Here is a 6000-nt window from a genome sequence, read left to right on the forward strand (position 1 = left end):
TTGTCCGTCACTGTCGGTTACTGTCCGTCGCTGTCTGTTACTGTCGGTTACTGTCCGTCACTGTCTGTTACTGTCAGTCACTGTCTGTTACTGTCGGTTACTGTCCGTCACTGTCGGTTACTGTCGGTTACTGTCTGTTACTGTCGGTTACTGTCGGTCACTGTCGGTTACTGTCCGTCACTGTCTGTTACTGTCAGTCACTGTCTGTTACTGTCGGTTACTGTCCGTCACTGTCGGTTACTGTCGGTTACTGTCTGTTACTGTCGGTTACTGTCGGTCACTGTCGGTTACTGTCTGTTACTGTCGGTTACTGTCCGTCACTGACGGTTACTGTCGGTTACTGTCTGTTACTGTCCGTCACTGTCGGTCACTGTCGGTTACTGTCCGTTACTGTCGGTTACTGTCGGTTACTGTCCGTCACTGACGGTTACTGTCGGTTACTGTCCGTTACTGTCGGTTACTGTCGGTTACTGTCCGTCACTGTCGGTCACTGTCGGTTACTGTCCGTCACTGACGGTTACTGTCGGTTACTGTCTGTTACTGTCCGTCACTGTCGGTCACTGTCGGTTACTGTCCGTCGCTGTCTGTTACTGTCCGTCACTGTCCGTCACTGTCGGTTACTGTCCGTCACTGTCGGTCACTGTCTGTTACTGTCGGTTACTGTCGGTTACTGTCCGTCACTGTCGGTCACTGTCGGTTACTGTCCGTCACTGTCGGTTACTGTCCGTCACTGTCCGTCACTGTCGGTTATTGTCCGTCACTGTCGGTCACTGTCTGTTACTGTCGGTTACTGTCGGTTACTGTCCGTCACTGTCGGTCACTGTCGGTTACTGTCCGTCGCTGTCTGTTACTGTCCGTCACTGACGGTTACTGTCAGTCACTGTCGGTTACTGTCTGTTACTGTCTGTTACTGTCGGTCACTGTCGGTCACTGTCGGTTACTGTCAGTCACTGTCGGTCACTGTCGGTTACTGTCAGTCACTGTCTGTTACTGTCGGTCACTGTCCGTCACTGACGGTTACTGTCTGTTACTGTCGGTTACTGTCGGTTACTGTCGGTCACTGTCGGTTACTGTCTGTTACTGTCGGTTACTGTCCGTCACTGACGGTTACTGTCGGTTACTGTCTGTTACTGTCCGTCACTGTCGGTCACTGTCGGTTACTGTCCGTTACTGTCGGTTACTGTCGGTTACTGTCCGTCACTGACGGTTACTGTCGGTTACTGTCCGTTACTGTCGGTTACTGTCGGTTACTGTCCGTCACTGTCGGTCACTGTCGGTTACTGTCCGTCACTGACGGTTACTGTCGGTTACTGTCTGTTACTGTCCGTCACTGTCGGTCACTGTCGGTTACTGTCCGTCGCTGTCTGTTACTGTCCGTCACTGTCCGTCACTGTCGGTTACTGTCCGTCACTGTCGGTCACTGTCTGTTACTGTCGGTTACTGTCGGTTACTGTCCGTCACTGTCGGTCACTGTCGGTTACTGTCCGTCACTGTCGGTTACTGTCCGTCACTGTCCGTCACTGTCGGTTATTGTCCGTCACTGTCGGTCACTGTCTGTTACTGTCGGTTACTGTCGGTTACTGTCCGTCACTGTCGGTCACTGTCGGTTACTGTCCGTCGCTGTCTGTTACTGTCCGTCACTGACGGTTACTGTCAGTCACTGTCGGTTACTGTCTGTTACTGTCTGTTACTGTCGGTCACTGTCGGTCACTGTCGGTTACTGTCAGTCACTGTCGGTCACTGTCGGTTACTGTCAGTCACTGTCTGTTACTGTCGGTCACTGTCCGTCACTGACGGTTACTGTCTGTTACTGTCGGTTACTGTCGGTTACTGTCAGTCACTGTCGGTCACTGTCGGTTACTGTCAGTCACTGTCTGTTACTGTCGGTCACTGTCCGTCACTGACGGTTACTGTCTGTTACTGTCGGTTACTGTCGGTTACTGTCAGTCACTGTCGGTCACTGTCGGTTACTGTCCGTCGCTGTCTGTTACTGTCCGTCACTGACGGTTACTGTCAGTCACTGTCGGTTACTGTCTGTTACTGTCTGTTACTGTCGGTCACTGTCGGTCACTGTCGGTTACTGTCAGTCACTGTCGGTCACTGTCGGTTACTGTCAGTCACTGTCTGTTACTGTCGGTCACTGTCCGTCACTGACGGTTACTGTCGGTTACTGTCGGTTACTGTCCGTCACTGTCGGTTACTGTCGGTTACTGTCCGTCACTGTCGGTTACTGTCGGTTACTGTCCCCCTCCTCTGACACGTTAGCATCGTCCCCTCCAGGCTCTTTGCTAATGCTAGCAGGCTGACTTTTAACAACAGTCCAGGTCGACGGTTCGTGTCAGTTTCAGTTGCTCTGGTTCCCTTTGACTTTGTTCGTCTTCTCTTTGCTGCTCCACTGATCCAACCTTTGTTTTCCACCATGTTTAAAGAAGCGTCTTCGTCCCCAGGCTGACCGGCTTTGTAGCTAAGTTCCCGCGGTCATCACCTGACCTCACCTGACCTCTTTTTGTTCAATCTTTATTGAAAAACATTCGATTATACAAACAGCGCAGACGTCATAAACTTAGTTGTGGACATTGTTAAGAGTAAGAAAAAAAAAAATAAATAAAAATAAAAGAATAAAAATAAATAATTAAATAAATAAAAGAATACAAATAAATAAATTGAGATAATTAATCACTCTACTGTAAAACTTAGAGAAACCAATATTCTGAGTTTGAAAATCTCAACTCTCTAAATTCACCTAAAAATTTGGTGAATTTTTATGATCCTGCATTTATGTATATAAAATTAACCACATAGGATCAACAAGTTTGCAATTAATTCAGTGTAAAATATGTAATATTTTTACCCTCAATATTAATATTATGTTTACTTTTACACAATATATAATTTTTCATTTGAATTCAAAACGTAACTGAATGTATACACCGGTAAAAAAACAAAAAACAGCCCAACCGTTATTGAGTTTATAGTGTGTTTGTTTTTTTAACATTTAACATTTAAAATGAGTCCAAAACTGAGAAAGTGTAACATGTACATGTATGTGTGTGTGTGGAGGTAGGGGTTGGGGTTTGTAATCCTGTCTTGGGCTGTCAAGTCATATGACTCTATCTTATATATAAATGTTGATGTACCATGACACCCAGCAGTATTTAGAATAATTAGATTGGCTCCAACTTTACACATTAGTGCATCACAAATTATAATCCAGTAATATAATAAACATTATTCTGAAATGGCCATTCCTACATAATGAGTACTATTACTCTTATTCTGGTACTTCCAGTATATTTTGATGCTCACACTTCAGCAGTTTTCCTTAAGGACAATTCTGACTGCAGGACTTACTCTTGTATTAATGTGAGTATCTTCCACCACTGCTAATAAATACCAGCTCAGAGATATTTTTCTCAGGAGTTGGTGGAGACCAAACCAGAGCTTAAAGACAGTGAAGATTGGACTTACATCACCACCAGATACCATGATCAGTACTGGAGTACTTGAGTAAAAGTACTTCATTACTTCCTTCCTCTGGTTACACTGCAGTACAGGCTTGACTTACAGTCCCAGCAGGATTGTCACTCAGTGTGATGACATGTTTTGGATGCAGCATTTGATGCCGTCATTTACTCTCACACACGACTGTCAACCACAGCAGCATCATAACGGCCTACATACAATTTCACATAAGAGATTTCTCACAGTAACGGCTGCCAGGTGTGATGATGAGACTTGACATCGGCGGGGATATGAAGAAATGTCTCAACACTGCAGTCGACAAAGAGAACACAAAGAGCTGAGGCTAATTACAGCCGCTGTCAACAGGCTTCATTAGAGATGCAGCACAGCTAATGGAGGGCTGCTCCCTCTGCCTCCTCACAACACTGCTGCTGAACACATTATTTATAGACCAGCAACTCACACACACATTTCCACACACACTTCCATGTCAGGATGTAGAGCAAATGATGGGTTTTCTTTTGGCCAGAAAGCAAGTTGGTTGTTGAGCTGATTTTTTTTTATTCTTTGAAAATGAGATGATTAATAAAAGAAAAGGAAAAACATCTCACATGACAAAAAGTCTCAGCTACATGGTGGTCTAGACTTCAGCTGTCTTTAAATGTCCCACAGACATGTTCAACTCTGTAAAAATACATTGTTGATATGGTTTTTACACCAAAAAACTGGGTCTGAAGCTCATCTACTCTTCAGTTAATCAATCAATCAATCAATCAATCAATCAATCAATCAGACTGGTCAGAGGAGGAAACATCAGAGAGACTCAGCCACAGAGTCAGAGACTAGCAGACCTATCAGAACAGTTAGCGTAGTTAGCATCTTTTATTTGTTGATGTTTGTTAGCTTGTAACTGGCAGTGGCTGACACAGTGTTAGTGGTTGTGCTAATGCTAACTCTGGCTCTCTGTACTGACAAGGTGTCAGGATTATTTAGCCCCGCCCCCTTTAAGGTTCCACTTTAGGTGACTAGACAGACTCATTTCTAAGGCTCCTTCAAATATGTCCTTCTTTTCCTGGGCAACAAGGATCCAATGGGTGGCTCCTTTGTGGCCCAACCTATCCCAGGATTCATTGCACACCTGTAGTGAAAATAATATCCCAGCAATCAACACTGACAGAGAACCTGAGGATTATACTTTTAAATGTAAGTATTGAGTTTCAGCTCAGTTAAACAACTAAATATTCACTGACAAAAAATGTTAATGTTTTCATTGCTGAATTTAACTCAGGAAAATTTTTTCCATTTTTTCTTTCTTCTTTTTTTTTTTTTTTTTTTTTTTTACAATATTTAAACATATGAGAGAAAATCAAAGGTGGGAGATCTACGTTCCATAATTGTAACGCATGAATTCAATGGTTCTGAACCCTGGTGTAAAATATTGAAATAAATAAATTGATCCATTTATTTAACGCAGTGTTTTTGGACAGAGGAAAATGATACATGTGATGTTCCTTATTTTTATGGTCTGTGTGACCTGAGTTTAGCAGGAAAAAGTTTAGTTTATCTGACCTCAGGGCATAATATTCTGTGTGTTTATCCAGCAGAGAGAGGACAGGGAGCTGGAAGTGATTACAGGCCTGAGGAAGCATCACCCACGTTTGACAGCTGCAACTTCTTCCTTCTCTTTTTGTATTTGATGTTGCTTTAAACACAAGAACAGAAGCTGCAGACTTAAAAACAACAACAGTGCATACAAAGTGTGTCTCCAGTCTCCAGTGCTTCCTTCCTGTTCAGAACAGTGTGATGCTACTGTATAAACCAACAGCCAAACAAAAGCAGCCAGTGTGAGCTGGTGAGTGAGGGGCACGAAGCCACTGCCAGCTGCTGAGTACAAATGGTGACATGAACACTGAGGGGCCCACAGAGAGAGAGGACAGCCTGCTGTTGACAGTAAACCTAACAGAGACATAAATACTGCAGCAAGCCTTCCTCCACTGCTGCACAGGCCTCTGTGTGATTATGTGTGTTCCCTGTTCAGCAGTGGGGTATAAATAGTAAAGCACTGCCCCAAATAGTGAAACTGGTTTTCCCTCTTGTGTCAGGCCCTGAGGAAACAGAGTGAAATCCTTCATCCTGCTGCTGCTTCAACCTGTGGACGAACAGCAGCACTGGGGATGTCGCAGTTAGCGCTCGGACCAGACGCTCCTGTCTGTGATTTAATAATAATGCAAACTAATGTGACAGGTTCTGTTCATCAGTGCTGACAGCAGCCTGCAGAACACAACAATATGTTAATGAGCACACAGAGTTTGGAACTGATGGTGTTTTAATCAATGTCACAAGGTTAAACTGAAGAAACGATGAAACTCGCTGCGTTAATGTTTTGAAACTGACGCGCCATAAAAATAATGAGAGTAATTACAAAGACAGGCTCATAATAAGATAATGTCACCTCAGATGAAGAAAGCCATTATCATGAATCTAAAGAAGTACAATTGAACAAAGACATAAATTGTGAAATATATTAAAGGCAGTGCA

The sequence above is a fragment of the Trachinotus anak genome, unplaced genomic scaffold, assembly GCF_046630095.1.
Source record: "Trachinotus anak isolate AG129_WGS33_773 ecotype Australia unplaced genomic scaffold, CSIRO_AGI_Tana_v1 ptg000039l, whole genome shotgun sequence".
In the NCBI taxonomy this organism is placed as follows: domain Eukaryota; kingdom Metazoa; phylum Chordata; class Actinopteri; order Carangiformes; family Carangidae; genus Trachinotus; species Trachinotus anak.